Genomic DNA, 10,911 nt, shown 5'->3' on the forward strand with positions numbered 1-10,911 from the left:
CGCGTTTGCCTACTAAGCCCGTGAGGTCAGGGATGGGGGCTGCCAATATGACAGTTTGAATGTTGTCATGCTCAGGGGCGGGGGATTGGGTTTTGTGTAACAGATGCCGGTCGGCCAGGTGGACTGGTGGAATGATGTGATTCTCGGAATATGGCTGGTCACAGGTGCCTGTGTTTGCGTGCGTTTCTTGGTGGGGGACTGTGGTCATGTCCATTGGGATGGCTTCTGTATTCGTGCCATCTGTGCCCTGCAGCTCCCATTGGCCCCTCTTGTGTTTCTTTTGTTCGTTGCCATGCATGGGTGACTTGTACATTTCAATGGTTGCATTGTGGCTTCATTGCACCTACGGGGAGTTGTACTTTGTGGGCAGGGAGCGGTGTACAGGCACTCAGTGGGGCCGTTTACGGTTGATTCGCGATGCCGTACTTCTCACCATGGCGGAATGGTACATTACGCCATGCCTGATGGCGTTAGGTACATGTCCGCTAGGGTCGGAATTGGCGTACCGTTGCGCCATGGTGGTGTTTGCGGTTTCGCATGGCGCGCGCGCGTGTGCTTGGTGCAGTTAGCGTTGGCGTTCACTACGGTGTCGCTAATGGCTTCGTACTTTGCGGTGACGGGTCATAGTCGCACCGAGCGCTATTCGATGGCGGTATTGCATTTCCGCCATCGTTTTCCGATTTCCGCAAGGGTCGTAATGAGGGCCATTGTGCTAATATCAAAATAAAATATCATCAATTAGCTAAAAACTGTATTTAATGTATTATCTTGTTTAGTATAACTGTGTCGGGTAGAAAAGAGTCCACTGCTTTATGCTGGTAAAAAAAAGCGTCCAGTCAGTTACTTGGGTCCTTCAGTTTCCACATTCTTTATGCATATTATCTATCCTCAGTCTCCTCCTGTAAATCAGGATAGAAACCTGTGTCACTTATGCTATACATCTCTCAACAATGTGATTCCAAATAATCCAAATTTCAATGCCTAGTAATATGTTATAGGATCTTACCCAGTGGGAGTATAATCATCCAAGTCCTTCTGTTATGCCTAATGTATTTTTAAGCCCGGTGGTCAAATTCGTGCCCTGTTAATACAGATCGAAAAAATTGAGTATTAGGGCACTGTTTATGGCCCTCATAAGTTGTAAGTTAATTCCTCATATAGCATTATAATGATATTATTTGCATCCACTTACCCTGTTATGTCCTGTGTAGGGAATCAGCACTTCCAGACAGAACCACAAGGAGCGTGCGATCACAAAATGGCTACTTTTTGTTATTGTACGTCATCGTGCTGGAGAGTGATGACGTCACGTGTCTGATTACATTTATTTCGGCCAGAGGATTTTGAAGTTTGTAAAAGCATCTGTACTTCAATTTTGACATCACTTGTCAAATCTTACAGTGTTGTCATAGGGATCTCTTCAGTCTCATTAATGTATATAAATTACTCAATTGTACCCTGAACACAGTGATCGGTTAAATATGTATATAAATTACTCAATTGTACCCTGAACACAGTGATCAGTTAAATAATTAGTGCTGACGGGAGAGTTCCACAAAGGTGTGGAAATCTGCTGTGTGTCCCTCTCTTTAAAGGACATAAGTCATACAGAGAGGGTTCACTTTGCAAAGGAGTGCAAAATTAACTTTCTCATTCAACACAGTACAACATAGTTCGGGCCACGGTCCCTAGAGAATCGTCAGGCATGGGGATGTGCCAGGCCTCGTGTGCTGAAGTTCACAGCAGCGGGTGTTCGTTTTTTAGCATTTATAGAGTGCAGCGTTCACCAGCAATGTGGTCTCTTAGTGCTGTGATCCAGATGATGAGGTCAGAGGAATCAAGTGCTTGAAGTTTGAGCGAAAGAGAGGTGACTGGAACTCTTTTTGAAGCCCCACATAAGATCTTGAAATTAAGTGTTGAACGCGAATGCCACAGGTCACACCAATCCCCTCTCATTGTTTCCTCTCTTTGGTGTCCCCCATCCAGGCAGCGTTTGGACCTTCCCACACTACCACAACTTCGAGGGCTGTAACCGAGACGTCTACTTGTTCACATTCTCAAACCTCATCATCCAGTGGATCCTGCTGCTGCTCACTCCTTGTGATATCATTTAAACCTTTGCTATTTTTCAAATTCTTTATGCACTATATATATTTTTTAATGTTGTTAAACATTGACGTCAGCCATCAAAAGGTATTTGCCAGAAGTTTCCAAAGATGCACATATGGGGACATTTTCATAACAAGTGACTAAGTGCTACAAAAAAACAACGTTTTTAACAAATGAACAACTGTTTAGTGACTGGTTTGTTGGCATTCACAAAGAACTCACATGTGTGTTGCCCTTTGGGTCAATGTGAATGGATGGCATATGTACGAGACGAGGGTCATGTTTTAATTGATGGAAGAGTTTTTCAGACTAAAATGTTCACAAAGCTCCCTGCAAGAGTCTAAACCCTGGTAGGGTTAGGCATGTACAATAGCTCTACAGGAAATACAATTTGCTTAGGATTGCTTCCCTGTTGGCAAAGTATTACGCACATTTTAATTTTCATTTTAAATTAGTGTTGCATATTTGCCTTAAAATGTGAGTTACTGCATAATATGTATGCATGTGCATATATAAAGAAATGGGATATGCAGTAAGTCTGTATTATGGTCCAGAAATGACACCAAAAGGGTTCTGTGACACAAGAACCCAAAGTACTGGACATGCAGTGGTTTGCTAATCCCACACAAAAAAAGCCTGAGATGGCATTCTAGAACCCTTATACCTGATTACCTGCTATGCATTATTTTGTGAGACATGGTGCATTAAGGAACATTGCTCCCATTTGTAGGAGGACTTAAATACGTGGGCTGGGAATAATAAAAGAGGCATATTCTTCAGTCCCACCTGAAATATCACATCCTCCTTAAAAAAATAGAGGTGGTTTGGGAAACATAGGGGGAATTCCAAAACTGATAAAAGGGTTTTGGTCTGAAAATAAGAAAATATTGGCCATTAAATAAATAAGTAAGGCATCAGAAAACGCATTTTCTGTTTATGTTAGTGCTTGTATTCTATCATTTCATTGAATTTACAAAATGTAAAAGGCTGTAACATTACACAAAAAACAGGGGCGCTTAGTACCGTTCCATCCTTGCATCAGGAAATACCTTCAGCGCTTCTCCGGAGTAGCCTCCTTGGTAGGCTTTTGTTTGTGGTTTAATATGTTAAATTCATACAACTGCCTGGCACCACCTTAGCGCGGGCTCATTTAGGTGGCCCTTTGATGCCAACTATATGCATGCCAAGATGGATTCCATAGATGTGAAGAGATGAGGGGTGGCATGTCGCAGGCAGACTGAGATCCGGAGTGTTGTTTGCAGCACTGCCTTGTGTTTCGACAAGTGGCCAAAAATGGAGCTAATAGTCAATGGGCTTCATTACGAGTTTGGGGGTAGCCATGCCCTTAATAAGGGCATGGCTACCCCCAAACTCGTGTCCAGAACCGGGTTTGCGAAAGGGGAATAACCGGGCCATTCTGACCTTTAAAGGCCCGGTAATTTCCCTTGCGTGGGACCCGGAGCCGGTACGTCCCCATTCCCATTGAGCCCATATAGGGCTCAATGGGAATGGGGAGGATGGTAGCAGCGGTACCGTTCATAACGGTACCATTGCTACCATCCTGTTCTGCTCGCGGGTGCTGCTCTGCACGCCTGGTCTGACCAGGCGTGCAGAGCGGCACCCGCGAGCAGAACTCATAATGTGGCGGCATGGTAATAAGGGCACCGGTAGCATTACAGGCACCGTTGTTGCCTTACCGCCACAGACGTAATGAGGCCCAATGTCTCATACTGTGCCATCCAATTGAAAGGACAAGCAATTAAGATCTGTCAAGGTATTAAGACCTTGCAGGATTTTGCGGCATGAAATGGCAAATTTTGCGGCATGAAATGGCACATTTTGCAGCACAAACCTTTATTTATTGCGGCATTTTTGCGGGACATTTTGCATTAACTGGAGGGTGTAAGATTGCCACATTGCAGGAAATAGGCAGAGTGCAAGGCTACAAGAGAGCCAGGGTATCATTATTATGTATCTTTTGTATTAATTTAATAGGAAGAGTCCCAGATGTCTCTGGCTTGGCAGAACAGTGTTTGATTTGGCTACATTTCTGGTTTAATGTTCAAGCCTATTTAATAGTATTTCAAAAAAGGTAGCAGGCACTCCTCTCCAGAAAGAACATGGCATGATTACCTGTTCTGAGATGAGAGTTTGCAGCACATGCTTTTTGCTCACTGTACCTTTCACAGATAGGAAATGTCCATTTGCATATCAGTCTTTGTCCCGCCCACATGGGCAGTCCTGCACCGAAACGCTATGGCAATTCCTCTCTGAACAAGAGTACCAAAAGCAACCCCATACACGTGTTATCATGCCATGTTCTTTCTGGAGAGGAGTGCCTGCTACCTTCTTTGAACTATTTAATAATATTAACTAAATTGATCATTTTAAATTGTAATGCTGAAAATATTCCCCTTCTATGTTCTCCAATCCCCCAAACACCCACACACCTCTCTCACCAACACACATCTCACCAACTCTCCATCCCAACTTACATTCCTTAACCTCTAACTCTGTCATACAAATACTCACGTGCTATGTCACACTGTCAAGTCACAATTTGCACTGCCCAGCCCCTGCCACACGCCAAATCATACTCCCAACTCACACCTTACACTCTACAATTCCTCTCGCAATATACAGTTTCATTCTTTTGTGCTGCTTCTGCATCTTGCATCCTTTCTCCCATTCTATTACACTCTTCCCTCATACTTTTTCCCAATCTGCAGCTCACTGCCTCTTTCTGGCCAACTGCTTCCTCTCTGCTTTCTGGCTCACTGACCACACGCTCCCTCTACTTTCTGTACCTCTGCTCGCTCTTAGATTTCTGGCCCACCGCATCACTGCTTCCTCTGCTCTCTTGTGCTGTGCTTCCTCCTCTGACCCACTGCTCTCCCTTTGCTTTCTTGCCTATCACTTCACATCTCACCCATCACTCTCCCTCTTTCATAGTGTAACCATTTTTTTATTTTTTTTAAAATGTAGATTTTGACCCAGTTCCTCAACTAGTGGGGCATTTAAAAAAAGAACGGAGGATATGCTATTTTTGGACAACGCATTTTTGGAAATGAGCAGGTCACCTTATTCTCAAAGGTGACCGGCGCATTTCCACAGGCTTGAGCTGTAGCGCAAATTGTGCGCTGACCAGCTGCCTTGAATGGTGTTCTGGGTTGTTTGACCGAAGTGTAATTATTTGCGGCAGAATTGACCGTAGTCAATTTCGCTGCGAATTGATTTGCACTTCAGCCAAACAACCCAAAATGTACCTTTCACCACCACCCCATCCCCTCCCCTACTGAACTGCTTGGTCGCTGCCACTTCCCCTGCAACCCTGCGGTGCCAGATCCGTCCCTCTAACGTGGGTCGGATCCGACTCCGCAGGGTCCCTTTTTTGTTATTTTTTGTTATTTTCTTTTTTTTTTTGTCCCGGCTCCAATTTTGAGGAAAAAGGGGAAAACACTTATGCAACCACCCTAGACCAAAAATGCGGAACATGGGGAGCGGGTGACACCCACGCAACACATGTTCAGTATTTATAAAAATTGATCGAATAGTACTGGACGAAATAGGTCAAATTGTAACATTCGATAGATTTTTGTCATCAAAATGGGCAGTACTTTGAATAGAATCGCTCTCCCGACAGTGTTCTGCAAGCTCCTAGCGCCTTTCACAGGGACAGGCCCTACAGGTGCCTGCCGCTGTAAAATGCGACCCAAAAAATGCATTTTTATCCTGTTTGAGGAACAGAAATGCAAGCGGCACAGCAGCGGTTCATACCTTAAAAGAAATGCATGACAGGGTCAGGAAAGACCCTGCCATGCAGTGGCAGCCCCACATCCCGTGCGCGTAGGGTTGCCTACAATTTCTGTGCATTTAAAAGTGCATCTTGCTTGGAAATGAGGGATGCGCTTTTAAATTGACAAAAACGCCACTTTATTTGATCAAGGAGGTGAAAAAGGCCATCTGAATGGGCGCGCATATAGAATGTGCCCATTCATGTGTCCCTTGTGAATTGGGCTGCACTTTTTTGATGCGCAAGTGATGAGATGTGTTAGCGCATTTCATTACTTGTGTAAAAAAAAGTTGAGAACCTGTCACCCTGAGTATTATTTTTTTTAAAACAGTAATTTTTGCAGATTACTTAAAAAAAAAAGTAATTTTTTTTTTTTTTTTAAGATGCAATTTTTGCACAAAACGGCCGTTTTCGCGGCATTTTGCGGGATCGCAAAATCGCTATAAGATGGAGGGTCTGAAGGAGAGGCCCAAGGAAAATAGGTGAGCTTGTTCTTTCTTCATCTCTTTGCCTTCAGCCTTAAGACACATGGGGGGTCATTGCGAGGTTGGAGGTAACCATGCCGCATTTTGCGGCATGCTTACCTCCTTACCGGGTACCGGGTTCCTCAAATGAGGACTTACCGGGCCATTCCAACCTTGGAGGACCCGGTAACTCCTCATTCGAGGAAAACGGACCCGGTACATCCCCATTCCCATTCGAGCCCCCATAGGGCTCAATGGGAATGGGGAGGGAGCTAACAACAGGCCTGTTAATAACGGTGCCCGTTGTTCGCTCCCTGGTCTGCTTGCGGGACCCGATAAGGGCGCCTGGTTTTACCAGGCACCCTTTGCGGGTCCCACGAGCAGACTCATAATAGAGCGGTAAGGGGTTAACGGCGCTGGCACCATTACTGGCGCCGTTAACCCCTTACCGCCCAGCTTGTAATGACCCCCATGGAGTCAGCATGTCTTTTCTAATTACATTCCAATTAATATCTTGTACCTATAGGATCAGTGGGCCCCTTACTTTATTTGGACAACCCCGTCCATCATTCTCTCTAGCACATTTGTGCCCGCTGGACTGCAGGTCTTCGGCAGGTGCATGCAAATATTCATGATATTTTATTGACCAATGTAGTTGAACATTATTGGAATGATAGCAATAACTGTGAGCTTAGGACAAACATACCTACACAGTTTATCCTTTTGAATTGAAATTACAAAAGAATACGACAAAATGTTGATCCCCTGAAAAAGAGATTCTCTCGAAACGCATTGGGTTATATATAGAAAAATATAATTTGTTTTGTACCATAAAAGTCTGGAAAGTACTTATGATTTGTTGAACAATTGCTCAATAACTCATTAACGTGAATTACCTTATGTCATATGGAATGTTTATATTGATCTAGGCAGCACAATATATTTATTCTGATTTCTATTGAATGGTGTGTAATGAAAGGTCCCTCGAGCAACATCGAGGGGCAAACAAGGGCACACTTTTGTCAATACATTTGTTAGATATCAATATATTTATTCCATACGTGATGGGTTTTTGTGGTTTTTTTATCGAAAATGTATGTATTTACAACAATAAATATACACGAAATATATGATTCCGATTTCCATTGTAATAGGTGGTCAAGCACAGTGATTATTAATGATAACAGTACCTTACATTTCAAAGTGTATACAAGTCTTTCCAAATGTGGATAGTATAACAGCTTTCACTCAATCAGTATTATTCTCTTATTAATTTCTCAAAATGTACATCACATTAGGGCAATATTGTCAACATTACATTCAAGTATACAACATAATACAGGTTATGGGTCTATTGTTTATCCAGACATCTTGATAGGAATTTGTTATGCAGGCTTAGATTGTGCTGAGAACTCTCAGACTGGCATCACCTATCCTTTACTATGCGTTTCGGGCTGTCACGCTCTTCTTCAGTTAAAGATATCGGGACTTTATGCTCTTTTCAAGAAATAAACAAATAAAAGTAATTCTCTTTAAATATATTTGCCACATGTTTGTATTGAGTTTTACTGTTTCTACTTGATCACAGGTAAATTCGTTTTTCAGACTAGTAGGCACTAACCTTAGAATCAGTGATGAGCCGGGTACGGAGGCTCTTCTCATATGTCAGAGAAATTCACATGCCTATTACAACCTTTTGCCTATTATTGGCCTTTGATAGTGTGCAGGGGGTGCGCGTTCCCTTATTTTGGGAACCCTTTTTCACAGCTCAGTAATTGTACCCACCTTTCCTTACCCACCTTTCCAGTGGTTCGAAATCCTACAAGCATTCTCTATTGTATTACTTCTACCACTGTGTGTTTTACTGTTGTTGATTTATGCTTTGCTTTTCTTTCTATTCCTATGCATCATGTCTGCCAAACTTTTGTTTGCTTTTACACATTTCAATTTGCAGTATATGTGTACAAGGCTCCCTTAGAAGTACATTGAAAGTCCTACTCTCTTTTCCCAGATTTTATAAAATATCTAGATGAGTTGTCTTCTCAGGTAAATAAGTCTTTGCACAATATGTTGAGGGTCTCCTGGTTGTATTTCCTTCTAACTAAGGGTGTAAGAAGGATTCACTTGTCCTTCTTGCTGCATTAGCTGAAAAGGGGCACAGGTCATCTCGCCAAAAATTGCAGATTTGGGGATAAAGAGTTCATTCCTTTCAGGCATAATATGTGTGCAAGCACTAGCTGTCTGACTGATTCTCGGATGGCAACCATCACACAACTGAGAGCTTTTCTATGAGCTGCTGGATATTCTCATCAATGGATCATGGGGTATGCTACCATGGTATGCCCCTTGCAGGTAATGACACACATGGGTGCACCAGAATGCCTTCCACGGTCTACCGTAGCTAAACAAGCATTTTACTTATGTTAAACATGCTTTAATCAGTGCACCTGCACTGGGTGTTCCTAACTTCAAAAATACATTAATTCTGTTCTGCCAATAGAACGATGGATAGGTCCAAACAGTATTCACAAAAGAAACATGGTGCCAAGCATTGCCCAATAGCTTATTACACTACAGCGTTTGATCCCATTACAGCTGAATAACTGCCTTGCTTGTGGTCTGAAGTGGCTGGCAAATGTTCAGTTAACTCCTCTGAGATTTTGGTTGTGAATTCACCCCATGCAGTACCTCATGCAGTAACAGATTTACAGTAAAAAAAAAAAAAAGTCAACATTTAATTGGTTCTCGTCTCACAAAGTATGAACTTGTACTGCTAAATTCAGTCAATATATTGACGATTAGCCAGTTTTAAAAATAGCTTCTCTACTGCCTAGCCCAGCAGAAGAGGAAGCACACAATTGCATTTTCATGACCTCAATACTCATAGGTGCATGAAAAGATCTTTATAATGTGCCCATTCAAAACCCTGACCCTATTTACTTTGTAGATTGGTTATGCTTGAGTGATGAGCACGGTAAGCTGACTGCTGAATTCATGATTTGCAATGCTCAAGACATCATTGAGGGTGCACCGAAGTTTAGTCTACACAGGTCGCTGAACTCATTGAACTTACAAGAGCATGCACCTTTCCCATGGCAAAAATATCACAATATACATTGACTCCTTTTATGAATTTGGAGTGGTCCACAACTAAGCCCACCTTTGGTGGGAGAAGAGATTTCTGACCACAGCGAGTACCCCCATTAAAAATGTACTAAATGTTAGTGTTGAATGCTATAATGTTTTGGATTTCGTTGTCAGGTGTCAAGAGGTGCCACTGTGGAGACACACATGTTTTTGCAAGAAGGTAGAGACACGGCGGAATGATATTGCCATATCTGTTATTAGCGGTGGGTTGGCTCTGCTATTGTTTTGCAAACACTCAGGTGAGGTGACCCTTGTACAGGCAAGAGTAGCAAGGAAAAGGAACAGAATGAATTCCCTCTTGGGGTGTATGCAGATATAGGAAAAGAGTATTCCACGAACCTTAGGAAATACTCAAGCCTTCTGCACAGTTTGCTATAACAGAGGCCCACGCTGTTTGCTCATGACTTGGAACAGCAGCTCTGGGTGTCTGTAATGTAGAAACGAGACAAGGGAAGGGGCAGAGGTTGACTGATGGGAACCAACAGACAAGCTATGTACAAAAGGGTCTACAAACAGTACAAGAGAAGATACTTACAGACAAATCCAGGAAAAGGAGGTTGATAGCAAACTAGCAGAAGGAAATGAAGGGAAAGTCGTGTAACAGGATAGGATAGCAGAGGACAGTAAGGAACAAGGTTGAGAGCTCAGAGGAGCAGGAAAGCAATGAGCAAGCCCACAGGAGCAGGGCTGTAAGGTAGAGAGCCCAGAGGGAAAGGGCTTAGGGCAGCAGAGTAAAGCAGGCTGCACGGCAAGGAACCCAGAAGGACCGGGCAGCAAGGAGTGAGCCCTGAGGGGCAGGGCCGCTGACCGTAGAAGGTTGCAGAGGACTGTAGAGGGCTGCTAGGCCGAGAACCCAGCGGAAAAAGGTAGGTAGTAAGCAGCGGAGCGTGATCAGCTGCAAAGTAGGAAGCCCAGAGGACAAGGGCTGAGACTGGAAAGCAGCAGAGCGTGATCAGCTGCAATGTAGAAAGCCCGGTAGGGCAAGGGCGGAGGCTGGAAGGCAGCAGAGCGTGATCAGCTGCAATGTGGAGAGCCCGGCAGGGCAAGGGCGGAGGCTGGAAGGCAGCAGAGCGTGATCGGCTGCAATGTGGAGAGCCCGGCAGGGCAAGGGCGGAGGCTGGAAGGCAGCAGAGCGTGATCGGCTGCAATGTGGAGAGCCCGGCAGGGCAAGGGCGGAGGCTGGAAGGCAGCAGAGCGTGATCAGCTGCAAGGCAGGAGCCTGGAAGAGCAGGGCTGAGACAGGGAACCTAAAAGACTAGGGCTGTAGGCAGCAGGGTGTAGCAGACTGCAAGGTATGAGCCCACCAGGGCACTGGAACAAAGAGCAGGTGAACCCAGGAAACAGCATACAAAGTTTGTAGCTCGAAGCAAATAAGGTGCCGGAAGGACACTCAATGCA

The sequence above is a fragment of the Ambystoma mexicanum genome, chromosome 2p (assembly GCF_040938575.1).
Source record: "Ambystoma mexicanum isolate Mex_15411 chromosome 2p, UKY_AmexF1_1, whole genome shotgun sequence".
NCBI lineage: Eukaryota > Metazoa > Chordata > Amphibia > Caudata > Ambystomatidae > Ambystoma > Ambystoma mexicanum.